The sequence below is a fragment of the Dermacentor andersoni genome, chromosome 8, assembly GCF_023375885.2.
Source record: "Dermacentor andersoni chromosome 8, qqDerAnde1_hic_scaffold, whole genome shotgun sequence".
In the NCBI taxonomy this organism is placed as follows: Eukaryota; Metazoa; Arthropoda; class Arachnida; order Ixodida; family Ixodidae; genus Dermacentor; species Dermacentor andersoni.
The window spans coordinates 156,054,253-156,078,886 of NC_092821.1; the positions used below are offsets into that span (position 1 = coordinate 156,054,253).

General features: G+C 47.4%; 1 long non-coding RNA gene across 1 annotated transcript in view; it reads left to right on the forward strand.

Annotated features, from left to right (window-relative positions):
• Positions 1 to 18,777, forward strand: part of LOC140219917 (uncharacterized) — a 132,886-nt gene extending 114,109 nt beyond the window's left edge. The window contains exon 3 of the long non-coding RNA XR_011896188.1: positions 18,363 to 18,777. This is a non-coding gene — a long non-coding RNA (uncharacterized lncRNA). The remainder of the gene's footprint in view (positions 1 to 18,362) is intronic.
• Positions 18,778 to 24,634: the final 5,857 nt, after the last annotated feature.

Sequence of the window (24,634 nt, forward strand, 5' to 3'; positions counted from 1 at the left end):
TAAAGTGAAATTTTTCGCTTGCGCCAGTTTTATTAAAACGGCTGTGGTACACGACATACGTCCACCCCCAATTAGAATATGCCTCATCCGTTTGGGATTCTCATCAGATCACATTAATTAACGAAATTGAATCAGTGCAAAATCGCTCTGTTCGTTTCATCTTAGCTAACCACCATCGCACTGCTAGTGTTACATTAATGAAGAGTACCCTTCGAATCCCATTATTATCTATTCGCAGTAAAGAATCGCGCGTTTTCCTTTTTCATAAAATCTACTACCACAACGCATCTCTTCGCCCTCTTTGGATCCAACCTGCGCCTTATTATTCGGCTCGTCGTGACCACGTACATAAAGTTAACGCACCCCATCATAACACCGTTGCGTGCTCACAATCATTCCTTCCTAGGACTTCAGTCGACTAGAATAACCTACCTACATCATTAGCAAGCATCAGTGACCCCACTCGTTTTAAGAATGCACTAATCAACATAAAATAATGTATGGAGGCAAATGGCATAATTATGTAGTTATTCGTGAACATTGTCTGCTTGCTAAAGTGTACTCTTTTTGTATTTTCATATTATGTAAGTCTGTTTTATTTGTTATGAATGCATTACTAGTTTTTACATATTGCTTTTGTTCCTTGGAAATTCCTTGAACTAATCCTGTATTTTTTACTGTTGGAATGTGTTCTCGCCCCTCCCCTCTGCAATCTACAATTATGTACCTGGAGGGTATCACAAATAAATAAATAAATAAGGGAAAAGAAGACCGTCTTTGCTCTAGCTAGTTGCAGCCGATGATACCGCTATTGCAGCAAGTACTTTGCAATGAAACGTGTGAGAGGACAAAGGTGTTTCATCAATGCATGGTACCAGCGAATACTTATACCAGAATGTCGTGTCTAAACAACATTGTATTGCGTGTGGCCGTGTTTAGCCGGAAAACACTGACTGTCTGAGCGACGGAGCGTGTTCTAGTACGTTATGTTTACCGCGGATGGGATGAAAGTTATCACAGTTTCGCTTTAATTTCATATTTATAGATCATAGTCAACGAGGTGAAGTATTCGAAAACTGTTCGTAAGGTATACAGATTTGCGAATAGTGGCTATTAGACTCGAGGGCCGAATCGAATACGACAATATTCGATTCGGTATTAAAATGTTTCAAATATTCGCACATAACTAAAATTTTGAATAATTTTTGAGCAGAAATGCGCCAATAAATATATTCTGAAATGAGATTTGCTTGTTTTTGTATGTCAGTGATGTGGATGTGACGGTGCCCAGACAGGCAAGTAGGCAGGAATGCAGGAGGACTGTGTTACAAAGTTTATCACGCGAACTTTGTGCCTCTAAATTTTGACACACATCGCGGAGGCCATAGCAGCAAGCGCTGTCCGGAGTCTTCGAGCGGCATGAGACCACTGTGTCTCGCAGGTCCTTACATATGCGTTATCGAATCGTCCAGGTGCGCTCGTGGTGAGAACGTAAAATGAGTGAACTGGAGCGATATTTTCCAGCCATGAACTCATTTACTGCGACAGGAGCAGAAACTCATAACTGCTGTTTTTTCGAGAACTATCCCTCATTTGCAACGTCCGCAACGCAATCTTCGTTGGATGCAATGTACTGCACATTGCTACCCTCGAAATTTCAGATGCGGTGGGCGAATTGACATGGCACACTAAACCATGGAAACAATGCAAAACGTCAAAGCTGGGCAGCACCCAACTCGAGAAACAACAGTGGGACTCTGGCTGGTCATTTCACACCGCTGTTTTCTTATAGCTTTGTATTCCATTGTGAATGTAGTTAATCGTTAATGATACCCACGAGAAATGCTGCTTCCGAAAGCCTCTGCACTTACAAGTTGAAGCTAGGTTGCACTTTGTGGGGACAAGACCTTAAAGGAGCTGGAGTCAAGCAAACATTTGTGAACCCCTCTTTTAGTAAGTTCAGAAAGCGCTGAGGAGTGAGAGAGAGTAAAAACATTATTGAATATAAATAAGATAAGGCGCGATGGTTGGAGCCCCTATTCCAGGGCCCCACTGGCACGAGCGGTTCACTGGGCTTGGTCCAGAAGAGCCAACTGGCTCTCCCGACCCTCGTCCGCACGCCATGCCTCCCACTGCCTATTCCTCATTAGTAGATGTTGGTGTAATATGGGGATGTCTATGTGCGGAGGCCTCCTGGGGCACTCCCATGTGATGTGTTTTAGTGTGGGTGTGTCTGTGCACCACGGGCACTCGTCAGTGAACCTCGTGGGCTGTATTCTGTGTAGATGGTGCAGGATCGGGTATGTATTCGTCTAAATACGACGCCAGTCCCTCTCATGTTGGCTGTTTAAATTGGAGCGAGGATGTCCAAAACGTCTCCGCTCCTGCCTTTGCTGTAGGAGGATGTCACGAGAATTCGGTGGAAGGTCGTCGGTAGGCCATGCCGTTGCTCGGACGCTCAATCCTCGAGCAATACGGTCTGCCCTCGCGTTTCCTGCCAGTCGCTCGTGTGCCGGACACCATAGGTTAGTGTGGTGCCGCTCTAGTTGAGTGCCTAAAATTTTGATTATTGATTTGGGTGCCGGTTCATGTAGAAACAGGCGGCAAGCCGTTGATGAGTCGGATGACAGCCGAATTGGTTTGGCGTTCGGCGTCCTGAATGGTCAAGGCGATGGCTGCAGCCTCTGCCACGCATGCCGAGGCGGTTTTTTATGTTGTCGTTGCATGTAGAGACCATGGTGAAAGTGTCTGAGCAGGCTCGACTGGCATCCGTATAATACGCCCCCGGTTTCATGCCAAAACGTTTGTGGTCTTTATCCTTGCTCTGAGTCGTCCGGGATGGTACTTGGGGTGCATGTTTTTGGGAATTGGGGCCACCGCGATGTGCGATAGAACAAGGCGGCTTTGAAGGCTTTTCTTATTATTGTGTTTGGCTCTATAATCTCTTGGTCTGTCAAGGCCTGATACGGAAGGGCGTACGTGTTTCGGCTAATTACGAATGCGTGAACCAGGCTGATGGTCTCTTCCTGAGTTAGGCCGTCTCTGCTTCTTGCCACTCTCCGTATCATTCTGGCCACGTTTCCTGTGACCGCATTTAGTTTTTGAAGGGTGTGAGATGGTTCCAGCGTTCTGCTGCATCCACATCCCTAATATTCTGAGTGCCTCCACTTCACGAATTGGCGCCCTGTCGAGAGTCAGAGTGAGTGGCACCCAGTCCTTCTTTATTGCGTATTTCGTACGCACCCGAATGAATTCCGATTTTTCGGGTGCGCATGCCATGTCTGCCGCCCTCGCGTATTCCATCACTGCGTCTATGGCCTTTTGAAGAGTTTCTTGCTTGTCCCCGTAGGACCCCTAGTGAACCCAGAACGTGATGTCATCGGCATATATCGCACAGCCGAGATACGGGTGTTTATCTAGCTCCAGGGCTGGCTTTCTCATCCCTACATTAAATAGCAGTGGAGCGAGTATAGCTCCCTGAGGGGTACCTCTGTCGGGACAGTTGAAGGTGTCGTACCTCGTGGAGCCTAATCCGATTGTGGCCGTGCGGTCGCTGAGGAACGAGCGCACGTAGTTATAAATTCGCGTTCCGCAGTTCACCGCTTCCAGTCCCTCCAGAATAGTGTGGTGGGAGATGCTGTCGAAGGCCTTCTTGATGTCCAATGCCAGTACAGATTTATCATCCGACCCTGTGTTGGGGTGCGGGACCTCGTGCAATAGTAGTAGAAAAACGTCCTGCGCCGACACGTGGGATCGGAAACCGAACATGTTGGAGGGGAACATGTTGCTTATCTCTATGTGGTTCGAGAGCCGGACCTGCACAACCTTTTCAAAGAGTTTCCCCGCGCACGACGTTAAGGATATGGGTCGAAGGTTGTTGATGTTACGAGGCTTACCTGGTTCTGGAATAAGAATAATTTTTGCTTCCTTCCATTCTTTTGGAAGAACGCCGTCCTCTGTCCAGACCGTGTCGTTAAAGAATTAGGTCAAGCTCTTTAGCGTGTCGTCACTTAGATTGCGAATCATTGCGTTCGTGACCTGATCTACCCCTGGGGTCCTGTTTTTCTTGAAGGAGTGTGCCGCTGCGTAAACCTCTTCAAAGGTTATGCGGGCGTCCAGTTCCGGTTGGTCCTGACCTTCGTAAACGGGTTTGGTGGATTGCCCGGTCGGTACAGTTCCTACGTATATCTGTTTAATTTTGTCTATCATGTCAGCTTCCCGACCTTCAAACATGTTTTCAAGCAGCTTGAGTGTGTGATTCGCGACTGTTTTTGTTCCTCTCAGGTCAATCATACTTCGAAGAATGCGCCATGTTTTCTTTGTAGTCAACGTGCCCCGAAGCGAGTCGCTGAACTGACGCCAGTTGGTGTCGCTTAACTTTTGTGCGTATTCGTTAGCTTCCTGCGCTAGCTGAGCTATCCGTATGCTGAGTTTGCGATTAAGCTTCTGCCTTTTCCATCGTTTTGTGAGGCCTCTCCGGGCTTCCCAGAGATGCAAGAGGTGACGATCCACGGCTGGAGCCTCCGTTGTCATTTCAATTGTTTTTGTGACCCCGGAGTGAATAACTCTCATCCGCTCGGCCCATTCTCCTACGTCTGTTATGCTGCCGATTGTTTTCTGTTTTTCACGAAATTTGGTCCAGTCGGATAGCCTTGCCTTGCCAATAGCTCTTCTAATCCTGCTGCATTAACCGATATGCTTAAGGTATAGTGATCGCTTCCTAGGTTTTCACCTAGATTCGTCCATAGCGTCTCACTTTCGTTGTTGGTGAACATGAGGTCGGTGGAAGTGTCATTGGACACGCTGTTCCCTATTCGCGCTGGGAGATCCAGTTGAGTTAGCTGGACAAGTCCGTAGCGCTCTACAACGTCTGCTAATAAGACGCCCTTGGGATTGTCTCTACTGTAGCCCCAGTTTGAGCGTTGTGCGTTAAAGTCGCCTAACAATATTAATTTGTCCCTACCTTGAGCGAGTCGCACCGCGGTGGCCACCGCGTTTTTGAAATCCGCCTGTTTTTCTATGGGAGAACTATAAATGTTGGCAATAATTGTTTTAGGTTTGCCCCTTTCCTGCGGCCAAATCGTGATTATATGGTGTTGAATAGGTCCCCCCCCCCCAAAAAAAAATAAAAAATAATTTACGCTTATCGCGACATCCTTCGTGGCAAAGGTGGCTACTTGAGGGTAATCTGGGTGAGCATAAAGCTCGTATCCTTTGAGTTTTTGATTTTGTTTCCCTATTTCCGGAATACAGATAACGTCGGGAGGGATTGGCGCCTATTCTATGTAGTGCGTGAAATTAGCCAATTTAGTGCGCAGCGTGCAGCAATTCCATTGCCAGATTTAAATTTGTCCGGTCTTTGTGTTGTTTGCCATATTATCCATGGATATTACTCTCACTATCAGTGTGCTCTATAGCTTTCGGTGTCCTGGTAGGAGCTCCCGGACTTTGACTGACCCTCTTTCGGGGGACGGCTGCGGCTTTTGTTTGCACATTCTCTACCATTCGCTTGAGATTGTGTAGCTCTGCGAACATTAGTTGCATGTTTTGTGCTAACTGTTCCAGCGTTACCGATTGAGCTCTGGAGGCGGTACTTTGTTGAAGTGATGTCTGCGGTGGAGATTTGGAAGTGTTGTCCGCAATTTGTATGGGTTGCTGTGATGTGCTGTTTGCCATGCGCTTAAAAGCTTCAAACTCGGCTCGTAGCTCGGCTAAATTGTTTCGAAGTATTTTGTTTTCTTCTACTATTTTCTTGTACTCTGGGTTTCGTGTGATTGGTGTAGGTGTATTCTTAGCATTGGTAGTGGGAGATGCGACTTGCGCCCAGCTCACCTGATTATTTTGAGGGGTGCTGCATGCCAGTAGGATCCCTGGTGACTTGCTTCTTGGGGCCTCCTTCTTTTTTGTCTGTAGTTGCTACTGAGGCACCTTGGGTCGGGATGCCGACCGTCTTCTCTGGCCCGGCTGCCCAGAACAAGATCGGCTCCGCGACGCCGAGCGGGTTCTCGAGCGGCTGCGTCGATCCATCGCCGGAAGGAACTCCAACTCGGAGTCCTCGTCTTCGGTGGCGAACCACCGTAGCTGGGTCTTCGTTGGTTTCGTTGGCCGTGGTCTTGATATCTGCCTGACTGGCTTTAGTCTTATGCGACATCTGCGGTCACCTGTTGGATGATCACTCCCACAAATGGCGCATTTGGGGGTGCACGTGTGTCCATCGGCTGGCTCCTGCACCCCGCACGAGCGGCACACCTGCACGTCGGGCTGTGGACGTACGTCGGTGCGGTGTCCCACGGTGCCACAGATACGGCAGAATTGTACCGCATTCCGGTAGGGTGTGCAGAGTTTTTCCCTCCCCCGAAGTAATGAACACACCTTGGCACTCGGCTGCCGTAGAAGGTGAGCAAAGCACTTTGTGAGTCGCCCATCATTCTTGCGTCGATCAACTGCAGTACCTGCGTTCGGATACGTAGGTTCGATCGCAGCACGTCAGACGGGGGGTGTGCTTCTATCCCGTGGATTACTCCCCGCTTCGTGTCTTCTCCTGCTGTAACGTACGCATTGACCGGGTGTTGTCGTCCGTTGATGTTCAAGGATTTAATGGCTTGCATGACCTTGGCCGTATACCGATACGGGGTGGATATCACTGCAATTTTGGAACCTGACTTGATTCTTAGAATAATGTTGTTGTCGGTGGTTCTGTCCTGGCCCGCCTCCATGACGGCTCTTGCCAGGGCCTGACTGGTAACATTCTTGGGTGGTAGCCCTTGGTGTGGTCTGATGACCACCCTCAGGTCACTCTTCGGTAGCAGCGGAAGACGCTTGAGTCGTGGGCGCCCACGAGGCGCCACGGGTTTGGATGAGTTGGTAATTGGACCTGATGGCAGTGCGCTTCCTTGAGCAGAGCGTCGCTCCTGAGCGAGAATTTTCTTTTCCTTCTGGGAAAGAACGCGCTCCCATCCGGCTTCTGTTGTCGTTTCGTCGACCACGGTAGCGGTTTGCATGCTGTTGTTGATCGTAGCTACCTTATTGCATTCGTTGTGCGGTGTTGCATCACCCACCTGAGATGCAGTGAAATCCATCTGTTCTTCAAATCGCGACGTTGTAATAAGTCGGGGGTTCGATGTCGCACCCGGAGTTCTTAAGGCCACCATGCTCGAGTGCGCGCTCGCCCGCCGGCGCCGGCGCTGCTCCCGTAACTGAAGCTAGGGTTAGCAGCTCGCCACGTTCTGAAGGTGGAAAATCGGCCGTAAAACGCCGAAATATGGTCCGACTGACCTGCAGTTAGTCTCCACAGCCGCCGGACCACTTCTTGCAGATGGTGGTGATCGTTTCGGGCCGCTGCCAGAAGGTGGTCCACCCGAAAAACCAAACATGCGTAGCGCGATGTGAGCGCAGCCGTTTCGAACGGCGTCTTCTCAGCGCTGAGGCAAACTGTAAAAAAAATCGGCTTGCCATCCGGCCCTGCGAAAGTGGATGTCCAGCGAAGCTGTTGCAAAACCACCACTACAACTGTTGAAGGGTGGGGGGGATATGCAATGCTTTACTGGTGGTTCAGATGCATGTTTTCAGCTTGTTCTTTATTGAAACGTACGCTATTCTGTGTGTTGTATAGATGGTTTCAATGAATGTATGCACGGTTTGCTTCGCTTTGCTGAGCGCTTGTAGCCTCTGCCTTATGGGGGTATGAGCCATTGCTGAAGATGATAGATGCTTTCTTTAGCTTGTTCTTTTTGAAATCAAGAATTGGACGGAAACCCATCTGGTAGGGAACGTACATGACAACAATTAAAACGGACACCGACCATGAAAGTTTCTAAAAGTAAGACGTTTTTTGTTCATTGAAACGTACGCTGTTCTGTGCGTTACATGCTTCATTCCATTGAATGTACGCGCTGTTCGCTTCACTTCGCTGAGTGCTTGTAGCTTCTGCATTACGAGGGGGATGCGCCATTGTATTTTTACTTGCCTAGGGGGGTGTTAGCCGTTGATGATGACAATTTTTAAAGCGAAAGCTTTACTAATCGCGTCGAGTTGATCGAGTTTCGCCGTTGCCATCAATCTGACCTTCATTTGACCGCACGTGCGCTGTAGCCTCAGCAATGCGCCGTGCCGAGCTCCGCCGCCACCGCCACCGGCTTGGCGCATGCGCTCTCCGCAGCTGGGTCACTGCTTGACCACGTGACTCTCCGCGCGCCTGGCTAAGAGGAGCGCCGCTCTCGCCTAGTAAGTGCGAGCTTGGCCATGGATGAGAGCGAGGACGGGCCGTCTTCTCTGAGCGTTGCGCGGGAACGGGAGACGGCTCACACCAAGTGTGTATCCGAGTTGGCGTTTTTATTTGCTAATTTCAACTTGTAATTTCTGTCTGTCCATTTGGCAATCCAACATTGTGGGAAAGCTGGCGACGAAAGTTGCCCACCAACTAAATTAATAAATAAATCAAAGAAAGACACTCTTGCTTCTCATCGGTCCGTATGCTTCAATGACGGGCTTGACACCTGCAATTATTGTATTAACTCCTCAAATATGCATTAAAAGAAATAAAGAAAATGAGACAGGACGATTTCACGAACTACTCTGAGCTCAATGGTCTCAGAAAGGTCTTAGGGGTTTTAAAGATATCGTCAATCTCGTTCCTCCCAGCAAGCTTCCTACTTCTGCATGGTACTATTATGCGAAAGCGTATACGACACTGCGGAGGGGCCCGAGAAGACGAATCAATCACATTGAATGGATGCGGCGAAGCAGCAAAAGAAAAGTATTTGAGGGCTACGCAAGAGATCGCTGGGGTAGCGGACAAGCGATAACCCCAGAGAACGCCCCGAGCGTTTTTTTAGTAATAGAAAAAACAGGGAGAAAAAGATAGGGACTGGCTTTTCCCCATGTCACCCGGATGATGATCAAATGGATTCGGAAGGCATGCGGTAGAGCGGGAAGGGGGAGTTTCACTGAGATGCCAACGTGTTTACTTTGGGATTCAGCTCCCTGCTCGTTGCGTCCAGTGAGTTTCTTTTCGAAACGAAAGAATGTGGCAAGCATAGAGACGAGGTAGTGGAAATGAAATAAGCAGTATTTTAATATGGAATTCAATTTTGCTGCTGCTAATGATAATACAAAAGCTGGCACATCTTACGTCCAGGGGGAATCGATTACATGCGAAGCAGTGTGCGGGGAGCCTACCAAGTTAATGACATGACCACGAGAGCACCAAGACGTAGGCAGCTGTTTCATTACCTACATGACACGCATGTCATGACATTAATGTGATGACCTATCATTTATGTTCGTCGTACACTCTTGTCTACTATGCCAGTTGTGGTACATACCAAGTCAACGAAACGACCATGAGAGCACCAAGACGTAGACGGTTGTTTCATGACCTACATGACACACATGCCACGATGTTCACGTTCTGACCTACCATTTATGTTTGTCATTCAGTCTTGTCATACATGCCAATTGTGGTAGATACCAAGCTAACGAAACGACTATGAGAGCACCAAGGCGTAGGCGGCTAGATAAATACATACTCTCAAAGTGGCAAATGTGCGCCAAGGAATGCTTCACGTTTAAAAATTCACCGACGATTACCATACTCCATAACGGAAAATTTTAGGGCAGCTTTATAGGTGTTTTTATTTTGCGATATATTGGCTACCGGGGACAGTCTGGCTCGGGCGGCACATTGCAAACGGAGCGAAGTGTGGCGCGACAGCCTCGCTAATCGGGAGATCGCGAGAGGCAGCGCATGTGTGACGTGTGGGCGCGATTCATACCAGCCGCTGCAGACAGACCTCCGCTCATGCAGCGCTTTGTTTCCATATGTGGTAACGGTGAACTCGCTCGCCACATGCCATCGCTGAACAGACGACGGCGCGCTACTCTGGCGCCATCTCGTAGCAGTCGTTGTCGCAGAGCCCGTCTGCACGGCCCAACGCTTCACGCTTTCGCCATATCCTCTTCCTCCGCTTTCCTCAACGCACTCCCTTCCCTATCGCCGGCTTTCATCCGCCACATTCGCGTTTGCTCTTTCATCCTTCACTGTGCTCGTTCGCTCGTTTACGCCGAGGAACGCGTGCTTAAGAGCTGCGCTCTAAAATTTCTGCAGAACCCACCTCACAATGGCTGTCGATGGTAATGTGTTAGCTTTAAATCAGCATATTGACACAACGTATTGCCACAGCAGAAACACGTTATCTACGAGGCTTGTACTGCAGCGGGACACCTCTTTCGCGCTTCCCTGAGAACACTAGGTGCCATCCGATGTCTATAGTCCCACCACCGCGAAGCCTGCCCGTGGCCTCCGACATGCCTGGCGCACCGGCACGTGCCAACGCAGACAAACGCGTCGTGCAGCAACAGGACTCCTCTCGCGCTTCTTTTTGGACACGCTGTGCCCTCTAGTAGCACTGCCGAGAAGTCCGCGCGTGACCTTTGAGACGAGAAGCGGGCCGCACCGGTGCCTGCGAACGCTGAGTATTGTTCGCGCGCTTGCTGTCTGCTCAGTGGCTCATACTCAGTGACCCAAGTTGGCGAGAGGTAAATTGAAGAGCGGCCCATACACAGTCTATTCATGGGGCAGCTCGCTAAAGTGCTGGTGTGAAGGCGTTCGTTAAAAAGCGAAACGTACCCAATGTAATTGTGGCGCAGCCTACTAATGCATCGAGTCGCTCCCCTTGAGGAACCCTTGTGACTTGGGTTAAATTCCGCTCGACATCGGAGAAATCGAAGGGACCTTTTCGTCATTGTAGAGCGGCACATTCCAAGTGACACATACCTAGTTACCTAAGTTGGCGTCAAAGACGTTCATTGAAGATGGACACACAACTACTGGCACAATTCCAGCGACTCAAGTTGCCAACGAATAGTTTGTTCGAACAGCGGTACCTACCAAGTGACAAGTCTATAGCGGCCCACGTACACATTGCCACATACTCAGTGACTCAAGTGGGTCCGATGGTTGGTTTCGAACCCTGGTACGTCCGCCCAGCAGCCCGATGCGCTACCTATTTGACCAACCAGTGCCCCAAGTAGGTGGGCAATCGGTTAGATACAAACGTACTAACACAGATATATACATAGATGGCTCCCGGAAAGTGCGCCAATTACCCTAAGGATGAACGCAATAATAATATTAATAGTACATGGGCCATTCAGTTGCTTCCCGATAACTGTATTAGAAAGAAAGTGGATAGTGAGTCTAACCGGGCTCGGTAGTTCGTAAGGAATGGTACGTTGAAATTCAAATACAACGTTCTCTTTGAATCGTTTAGTTTAGTTAAGCATGTGCGATAGCTTTCATTTGCGGACAAATGTCGTCCACCTTTTCCCTTTGCGTAAGCAATGCTAACTGAGCAGCGGTACAAAAGCTTTTTCTTCGATGCAGTTTGACAATGTTTCTAGGATGAATCAATGCGTAAAGCTGCCTCCTGTACTTCCTTTTCAGTCATACCGCATCTGCACGAGCAGATCCGCACAGATTGTTAGTGAAACCAACAATTTTGTGCGGATGATGTAACATTTATTTCATTCTTTTATTGTCCGTTTAGAGTGGTGACCGATCCCAAGCCACAGGCATGACTCCGTGCCAGCCAATGATGCAGGGCAATGGAAAGGAATAGAAAAAACTAAATAAATTATCGGCACAAGAGTTATCGCTCCCCTTCTTTTCGATTTACTAGCCGTGTAGGGAACCAGGCAGCCATTTATTTGACCTCCTTACAAACAGATCTTCCAACGCGTAAAGAAAAACGGAAAAGAACCCAGAAGCAAGAAATAAAGAAGCACGAGCCAGCGTCATGAACGCGCGAGGCGCGGCTGTGACGTGGAGTCGTAGCCAAAGGGAACTTTGGTGTCGTGTTAAGCATGAAATGCTTTTAGCGCCCATTGTCGGCGACCTTCAAGAGACCTTGAGCCGAAATCCAAAGCCGTTATCCGGGCACTCAAGACTAGAATGGGGCGAGAACGAAACGAGAACATCCTAGCAACCAATCAAAACTTAAAATATGCGCTTTCTGGCACTCAATCCCTTGTACAGGACCGAATAATACATGCGATAGTTACTGCCCGAGTAAATTACAAAAAAAATTGCTTCCGATTTCTTCTTGATGTTTGTTCACAATATCACTCAAGCTATACCTTCTTGTATGCTGAAGTTTAATTTGTCATTTCCAATAGCTATGTTCAAAAGGCAGATACAGTGCACCATACACTTGATTGTCATCTTCTGGCGCTGAGACAGGGTTGCCTGTGTTCTTTTCAACGCCAGCGATCCATGAGTTCCGCGGCGCGGGTTTTACGCCTCCTCTTTCGACAAATGGCGCCACGCTGCCTGACACGGCCGGCAGCGTCCGGCGTGCTGCGGATGGTTGTGAGCAATCTTCGTAATTACTCCAACCAATCTGCTTTGCCGGTAGCCATTTGATACATCTACTCTCGATTACGGGAGAGCCAGCATATTTGTTCTGCTACAGACGTCACTGGCTTTTCCTTCAAGGGGCCATTTGACGCTTTCGCACGTCAAAAAAGAAAGTGGACAGGCAAGGTAGAATGCCGGAATTAAACTGTATTATTCTTTTGAAACATATGACAGCAAGTCACGTGGCGACCGAGAAGGACATATCTTGGCGCATGCGTGCAGAGGAGGGCGGAAAATCTTGGCACATTTTATTGATACCATTACCAATTACGCAAAGAACGAAACCGCTTCGAGGTCACCAAGTTGATTTTTTTTTTCTCAAAGAACTAGGAAACTGTGGTTAAGCACTTTTCTGATTCATTTAATAGCTGAACGCTTATGTATTAGTGTGCAGAGGAGTACGCATTAGGGCTGGTTGTTTCATTATTACGAGCAGAAAAAAGCGATAAACGACAGGACGTAGAATGGGACGCAGACCACAGCGTTGTGGTCCGCGCCCCTCTCTTCGTCCTGTCGTTTAGCACTGTTTTCTGCTGGTATTAGTGTGAATTTTTAATGCGAATAGCATTCTTAGGCTGCTACAGCCGTTGTGAGTCTGCTGTCTGTCTGCCTGACTGACCTCCGAACCAGTGGTCCTAGTCGTCTAACAGCTCCGGCAAGTATCTATGTGTTCGGGGTTGTGATGCCATCGTGGTTGCTGCATCGCTGTCATTCCAGCTTTGTCATCCGGCTGTCATGATGCCATCCTAATCACGTCATTGTTGTCAAACAGTCGTCGTCACGGTGCCGCTTTATCATTGTCACCACTTCGGTAACGTCATCTCATTGTCGCCACGCCATAGTTGTAATACCGTCTTCGTCGTTCGATCATCGTCAATATTTCTTTGTCATTGTATTATAATAATGCTGTCGTCATGTAATCGTGATTATGCCGCCCTTAATATGACGTCATCGTCAGGCAGTTGCTACCATGCCTCCATTTGTGGGGTCGCCGTCGTAATGCCGTCTTGGTTGTGCCATAATAGTCATTGTTACGTTTCGCCTCCGACGCGCGGTATAGCCGGCGCGGATGCAACAGACGCCGGGGCTTCGTTCAAAGCGGCGGACATTTTGGTCCGTTCAGCGCTGCCGCAACGCTTCCTCCAAAGCGCGTCCAGGCATGTTTCAATGCCACGTGTCTTCGTGTGTGTGTGTGTGTGTGTGTGTGTGTGTGTGTGTGTGTGTGTGTGTGTGTGTGTGTGGTGTACATGTTGGTGCCCACGCTTGTCAAAGCGCGGCAGCCGGGGAGAGGAGCTCCCCAACTGTGAAGCGAGGAGGTCTGACCGGCGCCGGCCCGGCAGATGCGTCACTTCTCGTCTCAACGTGTCCGTGCGGCGCCGTCACGCGCGCCTCATCCCGAGCCGTTCCTTCTTGTCCTCGACTCCGAGAGTATAAAAGCAGCAGCCCACGGACGCCGAAAGAGGCTTCGATTTCTTCCGTCGAGTAACGTGGTCTCCCGTCTCTCCACTACGGTTGACCTGACCGGCCGCTCTTTTGCGATGCTAAAATAAAGGAGTTGTTCTGTTAGCAGTCGACTCATCCTTTGCCAGGACCTTCGGATGCTTCCAGCTGTGCCCCAGGCCGCCAGGCGAACGCTACCCTTGGGGCTTGCGACCCAGATGCAACAACTGGTCGTCAGCGGTGAGATCGCGACAACGGAGGCCAGCAGCGAAGATATGTGGTCCACTGTATGCTAAGCAGCACAACGACCATCCGGGAGCAGTGCAACGAGCCCTGTGTGATGACTGGTTGCCTGCAGAGGAACGACTGTGCTGAATTCTTGGCTGCGAGGTTTGGCGAGTGCGGGACTTTCTTCTTCTGAGTTTTGCCTGGCTTTTGTTAGTGTCAGAAACAGAGCTGCTAATTGTGGTTGTCGTTGCTGCCGGGTTAGTTTGCGGCAAGACAATAGTAGGCAGTAGAGAAAGCAGCATTCAGAGAAGCCATGGATTGGAAGTCGTTGCGCAAACCGAAATTGCTGGCGCTTGCAAGAGAGTTGGGTCTGGATGTCTCAGACAAACTCAGAAAACCAGAACTGCTAAGGGCTATTCTTGAGTTAGAAGCTGAGGATGACGAGCTGTCGGAATGCCTTGAGACCATTGAGGAGAGGGAGACGGCAAAAAGACAGGAGCGCGAACGTAAAGAACAAAAAGAGAGAGAAAAAGACGAGCGCGAACGTAAAGAGCAAAAAGAGAAAGAAGAGCGCGACCGTCAACACGCTTTGGAAATGAAGCGTCTCGAGGCAGAGATGGAACGCGCTCGTAAAGGAAGTGAGGCACACGGTGCAGGAGAACGAGTATCGTTCAATATGACTGACCTGATGCGGCCGTTTAAGCTTGTAGAGGACATTGGTTTGTGCCTGGTTAACTTTGAGCGAACGTGCGAGAAGCAGGGGTTCTCTCGGGAAACGTGGCCACAGCGCTTGCTCACTTTGTTACCCGGCGAGGCGGCCGACGTAGTCGCTCGCTTGAAGAGAGAGGAGGCAGAGGATTTCGACCAAGTGAAATCGAGTCTGCTAAAAAAGTACAGGCTGTCAGCGGAGGCGATCCGTCGGAAGTTACGGGAAAATGAGAAAGGCAGAAGTGAGTCATATACAGAGTTTGCCTACAGGCTTATGTCAAACATGCAGGAGTGGCTCAAAGAAGAGAAAGCGTTTGGTGACCACGAGAAAGTTCTGCAGTGTTTCGGGCTGGAACAGTTCTATAGTCGTTTACCTGAGAATGTGTGGCACTGGGTCTTGGATAGGCCAGACGTTAGTACGGTGGCTAAAGCCGCCGAGCTAGCCGAGGAAATTGTGACGCGTCGGGCTCGCGGAGCTAAGGACGGTCAAAAGGGTGAATTTGGCTCGAAGTTTGAGAGGCCGAAGTTCACACCCATGAGAGCAAGGGGGGACCCACGTAGTGCGGATGCGACTGAAAGCAGTCCGACAGAACGTAAGGAGACGGCGGCAGCCGAAGCCGAACGCAGAAAGCGGTTCGAGACGAGGCAAGCGCGCGTGTGTTATACGTGCCAGAAGCCGGGTCACTTTTCGGCGCAGTGTCCAGAAACAAAAACAAAAGTCGTGTTTTTGTCATTATGCAGCACTGACGAGAACATGAAGCTTCTCGAGCCTTACATGCGAACTCTTACTACATACAACTTACATACTAACTCTCAATCAGACTCTTACACTTTCTTCGACACGGTCGTCAAACGTTTGTTGCAAATAGTCTGCAGGGTTGCTGAGTATGCCAATGTCATCTACAAACCGTAAGTTGGTGAGCTATTTACCGTTAGCCCTCACTCCTAACCATTCCCAGTCTAACTGGTTGCACACCTTCAAGTATTCAGTGATAGCATTGTAAATATTTCGCCATTGATCATATGAAGCCTTTTGCAGATATCTGGCTATGCAAAGTCTGCGCGTTAGTGTCATCCGTTCGATATCAACATTCGTGGGAAACTTCATTTTTGACCACTGTTCGGAGCCAGTGGGCTGCTGCCTAGATGCCCCGATCTAATCATTCCAGCTACCTGATTCAAGCGCAGGTAGCGCGCGTTTCATGTATAGCCAATATCAACGCCTTAACTGGCAATGTTCATTTATCATATACTGTAAGCTTGTTCACTTACTCCCTTATAATTAGGGTGTAAATTAGAAAGACTGGGGTGTTCCAAGGGTGTTTTCTTGTTGAACACCCTTTTCCGTTAAAAAAGGGTGTTTCAAGGGTGTTTACAAGGGTGAAAAGACGAATACACCCGCATTACACCCATAAGGGTGTGAGAATTTTAAGAGTGCAGGGGTAGTGCCAACGCAACTAACCCACGCAAAGTGAGTAGTCATGAATCTTACGGGCCTAGGAACCATTATATTTTTTGCTTTGCTTGTTTATGAGGGTATGAGCCATTGATTAAGACATTTTGCGACATGCTGTTCTTTACCTTGTATGCGTAATTGTAAAGAATGCGAGCAATGGGGGGGGGGCGGTGCGCTTCACTTTGCTGACTGCTTGTAGCCTTTGACTTACGGGGCTATAAGCCATTCATGATAATATGTGCGGACACGAAAATACTGTGATACGATAGTGAAGAACGTGATAATACTGGGACTCCGCATCTCCGAAAACGGCCATAACGAAGAAACCACTAGACTACTGGACAAAATAGTTTTCAACAAACAATCAGACTAATAGAGCGGATATCCAAGAGGAACTATGCGACGAAAGAGCACCATCTCATCTGATTAATAGAAACATTCGTAATCAGTCGTATCGTATATGTGGTCTCTTACCTTAAGCTCTACGCTGCGGAGAAAGCCAATATAGAATGCATCATTAGAAGGGCGTATAAGCAAGCTTCGGCCCTTCCGGCAAATACGTCAAACGGGAAGTTCCTACCGCTAAGATTGCACAACACACTAGACGAACCTATTGAAAGACTCAAGCATAGTTGACTCAAGCAAGTATGAAAGACTCAAGCATAGTTGGACGGGGAGACACATCTTAGGCGACGTCGCAATAACTTACGCAGCACAGCACGCAATGCGGAGAGACATACCAAGGAAAATAAGGGAATATCTCTCGATACCCCCAATCCTCAGTAACATGCACCTGGAGTTTCACGAAGATAGAAGAATCGCAAGAGCGAGAGCTCTCCGCAAAAGATTCCGTAGTTACAGGGACGTGGTTTATGTGGACGCGGCGGTACACAAATAGACAGAGTATGTCGATAGTTGCTACGAGTCTAGAGGGTGACTCGAGTGTTAGTGGCAGTGTAAAAACAGGAAAGGCAGAGGTGGCGGAATAGGCTCCCTTGGCACTGGCAATATAGCCTCCTCAGAGGCTAACATCGTGGTCAGCGACCACGATGTTAGCCATTTCAGTTTACCATTTTTGTTTACCATTTGTTTGTTTTGTTTACCATTACCATTACCGATGTTACCATTACCATTACCGATTTCTGTTTCCTTTAGATGTCTCAATAGGTGCGCTTTATAGGTGCGGTTTGGGCTAGTCGGTTTTCCGTTTTAGACTGTGTGGTAGAACGCGAAGCGCGACAGGGGACACAGGAAAAGGCACTTGTCCTCGTTTTTTTTCTTGTGTGCCCTGTCCCTCTTCGCGCTGTACCATATATGATCGTGATATCTCATTATTTATGGTAAAATTATTTCAAACTTTTTGTATCAATTTTAAGACTTGCAGTATTCCCCATTTTATACTAATAAGTCTTGAGAGCCTAAATAAAAAAAAATATCTGCTTGCTACAATATGTAAATTTCAACATTTTCTTTTAAATGCAACAAAATTAATCGAACTAAGTACAGTGAATGTAGAGAAAAACAATTTCCCCGTTCCGATGTATTGAAGAAGCTCGAAGTTTTTATATAGTGGCGGCTGTGTACTAGTATGCACCAGAACTTTACGAAATTATGCCGTACAATAGCGATATCACAGGTGTTTGATGAATGATTACGCAGTCATGAGGCATGAGTGGCTGTTTCGTGACCTACATGACAGGCACGTCATGATATTCATGTCATGGCCTATCATTTAGGTTGGTCATGCACTCTTGTCATACTATGTCGGTTTTGGCACATACCAAGTTAACGAAACGACCATGAGAGCATCAAGACGTAGGCGGCTAGATAGATAGATACTGTCAAAGTGGCAAATGTTCGCCAAGACATGCTTCGCATTCATTACATATTGTTTTGTGCTCGCAAGTTACAAGTGTGATGAGTAACTTGAAACTCTTGCCAGAGGGGACCTTAGTGAACGAGCAGTCGCTATACTGCAGTCTAAACATGTAATATAGCATCAGCGCATAAGAAATGACGCAAATGTTGTGTTAGGGGCTCACGTAAACGCATTTACCATTATATATATCGTTCAATCTCAGAAACGTTAACTATCGTATGTTATCTTTTTTTCAGAAAAGGTAGCACTACAGCTCGGCTTCTGCAGCGGTTGGCCCCTGTTTGCGGCTTCCTGGTCAGCAAGACTATCGGCAAGTAACGTCATCGCGATTAGTTTTCTTATCTGGAGGGGCAAAGAGTCCTGCAAATAGCGATGCAAGGAGATCGGGAAACAACTGAATACACGCATAAGAAGAGATTTCTCAGTTCTTCAGGACGGAAAAAATGAAAACGAAGAGAACGCGTCGGAAGGCTTCCATGGTACGTGAGCAGCATGCGTCGCTGACGCGTCTTCAACGCCTTCGCGTTCGCGCGAGTCTTGCGCCTTCGCTTCTGACTTCGCTGTTCTTTTTTCTTTTTTTAAGCCGCTAATGTTGCTGTCTATGTGGCTGTAGCGGCTTCGCCCTGGAGTAAAAGTTTTAGTGTAAACAGATCACGTATTCTTTTGCAAGTTCTTCTTATGTTTAAGCCTTTTAGTTTAGGTATCTGGCTTTTAAGTCGGTGGTATTTTCGAAAAGAAAGAGAAATGCGTGGAAATGTTAAGAGCTTCGAATTCCACGTTGCACGGCAGAATAAGAAAACAGGAATTGAGAATGTGCTACAAGAATTGGAAGGAGCTTCACCGAATGTTGCTTGCTGTGTGCTTTGAAGACATGTTCAGGAAGGCTTTTTTTGGTCAAATACTTTGAGAAAAACAAAGAAAACACTAAATTGGCTTTTTGAGCAGCAAGCATAACGGCTCCCGCTCGCAATGTTAACATTTGGATTTAGCCTAGATTACTTGCGTGTTCACAAACCAGGATTGCAGCCTTAGTAGCACCGTCCTATGTTGTTTTCACTTTCTTTTCATCCATCAACAAAAAAACAACTCTGAAACACACACACACACACACACACACACACACACACACACACACACACACACACACACACACACACACACACACACACACACACACACACACACACACACACACACTCACACTCACACGCACGCACACGCACACGCACACGCACACGCACACACGCGCACACGCACACGCGCGCACGCGCACACATGCACACGCACACATACTGACACGGGAACTTGTTTATCGGGTGACTTTCACCGCCTAATAAATGTTATTGCTCAGCGCAGGACGCGCCCGCACGTATCGGAAGTTTCTGGAATGTTATCGATGGTTCTATCCGCCGTCTGTTGTCGCCGAATCTTGTGTAATCTGATTGCATGTATGGGCGACGCGAATAGTGTAGAAATTTCTGGAAGACACGCGGGCACCAGCTATTACTCTGGAATCTTCGGTGACTGATGTATAAAAGCCGACGCGCTTGACTCGCTGATCAGATTTTCGACGATTGCCGACTGTGTTCGCCGCTGTCGCCGTTCTTTGAGTGTAGCGGGTGTTTGAGGGCACAAGTTCGCCCTCTGAAACGCTAGTTTCGTCATTCCCAGTTTTGCTGCTTCACAGTCACTATTACGTGACAATATACATATATATATATATATATATATATATATATATATATATATATATATATATATGTATAGGTACGGGAATCGATACCCCGCACTCCCACCAAAATGTTGTGTGTGGTAAAAGAGGCTATTTACAGGCTATTTACACTGGAGCCAGGCAGCCAGGCCGACACTCGCTCCCGCCAAGCGCACCGATCAACTGCATCGTTGTTCTCGCGGTGGCTCGCCTCTTGAGCAGCGCTCGATGATATCGTAATATGTATATATATATATATATATATATATATATATAGAAAGAGAGAGAGAGAGAGAGGACACGTGTACAAGGCTAGCGTTTTACTAACGTTATTACGGCTGGCGAATGAAAGTTGGAAAATTTCAAACTCTGAACCAGCCCGGAAGAAGGGGAGTCCGCTCTCGAAAGTGCACTGTAATATAAGGACGCGCTCCATTATTTTATTCCCGACATCTAAATTTGTACCTAGGGCGTCAACGGCAATGTGCACTATGGTAGGATATGGCCAACGGCAAACAGCGTTTTGAGCAAAAATGCATGAATGAACAAAGCTTGTTCCAAATTTATTGTTGGGCGTTCGCTTCAACACAAGAAAGCTTCGCGAACGCGGAGGCTGCCCAGCGAAAGCAGAAGATCTGAAGCGGAAAACGTGCCAGGATTGCGACACCAAATTGCCCAGGTCCCATTTATCACCCGGTTGTCGTCTAGTTCCGTTGTTTACCCAGATAAGCGCCTTGAATTTTTGGTCTGCCTTTAGCGTTTATCCACTAAGACACCGCAGCGCGCTCGCAACGAAGCAGGGCACTAGGCAAAGTTAAGCCGGCCAACTCTCAGTGCTTTAGCAAATCGCTGTCGAAACGAGGAGGAGCCTTATATGGCCACAGGGACGGATCGACAAAGCTTTTTTGTGAGAGAACCGCCGATATGGAGCGCGCTTCTCATTGTCAGCTGCGTCTGTCGAAGACGGAAAGTCGTGTAGAGCGCCCGCGGCAGGAATGTAGCTTTTGAAACGGAGGGATGTTAGGATAACGGATGGCTCAAAACGTGTGTGAGCTTTGTTTCGTTCTTTCGTCGGGGCAGCTTTTGGAGACATTCTTCCTTCTTTTCGGCCCTTGTTCCTTCCTACGCAAGCTTTTCGAAACCACTCCGTGGTACTTGACAACCTTCCGCTATTGGAAACATATCTGCTCGGGTCCCAGCGAAGCTTGAAAAAAAAATACTTTTGCATAATTGTGCTCGTTACGATTATGCAAGAAAGGATCACTCATATCTGAAGACAAGGACAAGCGCATTGATCGCGCAAATATATTAGTCAGTATCATGAAAGGAAAATAATATATATGAACATCATTCTTTTCTCCCCGTCCGGATGTATGCGTAGTGTGAAGCAATGACATCGTGTCAATTGGATTGGATTGATGAAACTTTATTTATGCCTGCAGTTGGGCGCTCGCGCGCCCCGACGAGGGCCTACGTCATCCTCGAAGTTGCCGTTACTCGGCGCGGGTCTCCGCTCGCCGTTGCCGGCTCGCTGGGTCCGTGCCTTTCGAGCGCCTCGAGGACCTGCTGCACGGCCCAGAGCTGATCGTCTCGGTCGTAGCTCTTCGCGGCTGCCTCGAGCCGCGGTGGGAGTGTTCTTGATTTAGCAGCTTCTGGATATTTATTGCAGTCCCACAAGATGTGCGTGTAGTCTGCGGTCTCCCTCCGGCGACTCTGCACATATCTGTCGGATATGTCTCGGGGTACATGCGATTCATCAGTTTCGGGCTCGGTAGCGATCCGGTCTGGAGCTGTCTCAGTACTACCGCCTCCGCTCCACTCAGTCTCGGGTGCGGGGGTGGGAGAGTCCTGCCAAAGCTTCTGGAGCCATGAGTAGCTAGAGGAAAAAGAGAAAGGACTTTGTTTGTGTTCAGTGTCCACGTGCCCGCTTATAAGGTTAGTGCCAAGCGTAGTGCGTCTCTTTCACCCCACACGATGTCCCACTCCTCCCAATGAAAAGCAGGATGCCTCTTAATCATATCGTGGTTTTGGCACGTGAAATTCTAGAATTTTTTTCCCAATGAAAAGCGAAGAGCGGAACCCAATTCGTTGTTAGCACATCTTTGTCGAAGCTTCTCAAACGCCCTTGAAGACAGAACTTTTGTTATAGTAGCGGGATGGTTGGAAAAAATTAGGCCAGCTATGCTTGTTTCTTAAAAAAAAAAGTAAAGCTAGAACCCTTGAATTCATGATCCCTAAAGAACAATAAAAATCAGTAGAATCCTTTTTTAGTAGTTATGCTAAAATAAATATACGCTAAGACAAGTTGGCCTCAAGTTTTTTTTTTAATGAGGCTTTCCTGCATAGGTCTGGCTTACTAAGAACCACAGGATGACGGCATCTGGACAAACAAGAGAAGATGTAGCAACCAAGAAAAAATTGCACGAGACGTGAAGTACAAAGATATGTTCTTCAAATGCACACGTTGTACTCAAGCGACATATCCGGGCTTATAAAGAGAAAGAAAGAAAATAGATCAAAGTAGACACCATTTATCACACAAATGTAGTATAACTTGCTTTGCTACAATCAACACCACACTGGGGAAACTTACGAGAGGCGCCATTGTGGCACTCACGGGGCCCTGTAATGATCATCGGACCTTCTATATTGCTATGGAACAGTTTTTCTGGTAGGAAAGCTACCTTGGTAATTGCTTTGTAAGAATACTCAAGAATAAGTGGACTCACACATTCTTTTATTTCGCAAACACAGATATACGCGCAATTACGTGAACTGTCGCCGCCCAAGAAAGGTCATAAACCGCATCAAAACGCGCTACGAAGGCATAAAATGTGTTTCAAAAGATTAGGGAAGAATGATGGGCGTATTATGACACTGAACCAATTTTCCTGTTCCTGACTTGCCTACAGTCCTTGACAAAGCGTCCCTATAGACTGCGTACTTTAAGAGCTTTTAGGGGTTTTGACAAAGTAGCCGACGAATTCTTCGCAAATCTTTTCTTCACAAATCTTTCCCACTTTGTATGGGCCAGTAACAGCGACTCATCTTGTTCTTCAGTTGGCTCAGGCGTAGCCCGGGGCTCCGTAATATGCGCTCTGCTCTTTCTCATTTCCGTAAGTGGCTTGCCCACGAACATAAGGTCTTCCATCACTGTTTTCGCAGATTACTGTGTCATTTATAGACGAATTAACAGTGATTTAGGTGTAGCTAATCTGCACTCACCTGTTATCCAGGTTTACGAATGGTGCCAGCTATGCAACATGAAATTAAACAATCCCTTATGCAAATTTGTGCGTGTTTATCAACAAAGTATTACTCATTCTACCTATAACGTGATAACACTGATTTGGGATTTGTGTACTCGTGATGCATATCTCGTGCAACTTATCTCGGAAATTACACATTGATTATGCAGCTTCCAATGCCAGTCGTATATTAAGTCATCTCCGCAGAAATTTGTTTCAGTCCCCTGTATCTTTAAAAGTATTGCTTAAATAGAACATTGGTCCCAATCAAGCTACAATATGCATCAAGCTGTGTGGGATTAGTCATAGCAGACTTATCGGTGGTGGTGCAAAACCGTGTATCACGTTTCATTCTTTCCAACTATCATTGCTACTCTATTTCCAATATCATCATGCCAGCTATGAAAGAGACCCTTTCTTCACACAACTTTTGTAGAGAATCATTTCGCCTTAATTTGTTTAATAAATTTTACTATAACAACTTATTCCGTAAGCTACTAACGAAACAAGCCTACATTCCCACACGCATTGGTCCCTGTCATTAGCTAGGTAAAACACAAAATGTTACTTTAATAAAACTTCTTCTTGGGCAAGTTGCTGTCATTTGGAAAACATGATTTAGGGTGCTGAAAAGACACACGCAGGGGACAGTTATACGCAAACTCTGTGTGACTGTGTGATTCCCCCTTGCGTGTGCCTTTTTAGCACCCTAAAATCATGTTTTACAAAATGTTATTATGACTCGTTTATTTCTAGCTACATATGTATGTGCTAGAATCGCCTTACCCCTAGTGTTGCCTCTATTACTGACATTCATCATCATCATCATCAGCCTGGTTATGCCCACTGCAGGGCAAAGGCCTCTCCCATACTTCTCCAACTACCCCGGTCATGTACTAATTGTGGCCATGTTGTCCCTGCAAACTTCTTAATCTCATCCGCCCACCTAACTTTCTGCCGCCCTCTGCTACGCTTTCCTTCCCTTGGAATCCATTCCGTAACTCTTAATCACCATCGGTTATCTTCCCTCCTCATTACGTGTTCTGCCCATGCCCATTTCTTTTTCTTGATTTCAACTAAGATATCATTAACTCGCGTTTGTTCCCTCACCCAATCTGCTCTTTTCTTATCCCTTGACGTTATACCAATCATTCTTCTTTCCATAGCTCGTTGCGTCGTCGTCAATTTATGTAGAACCCTTTTCGTAAGCCTCCAGGTTTCTGCCCCGTACGTGAGTACTGGTAAGACACAGCTGTTATAAACTTTTCTCTTGAGGGATAATGGCAACCTGCTGTTCATGATCAGTCGAGAAACCTTGCGGCTTAGATATCGCAACCTATGTACCGTTGAAGGGGTCTACTGGTTTTGCAATGCATATGTGCGTCGTGTCTGTCCATAAATTTTGCGTATGAAGAATGTCTACAAATTGAACACGTGAAGTTGTGTATGATGATTTCATAAGCACTTAACATTCCCTTAATACTTAGCTATGAGAGACATAGCATTTTTCATGAAAGAAAAATCTTGCTATATGGTGGCAACATTTTAT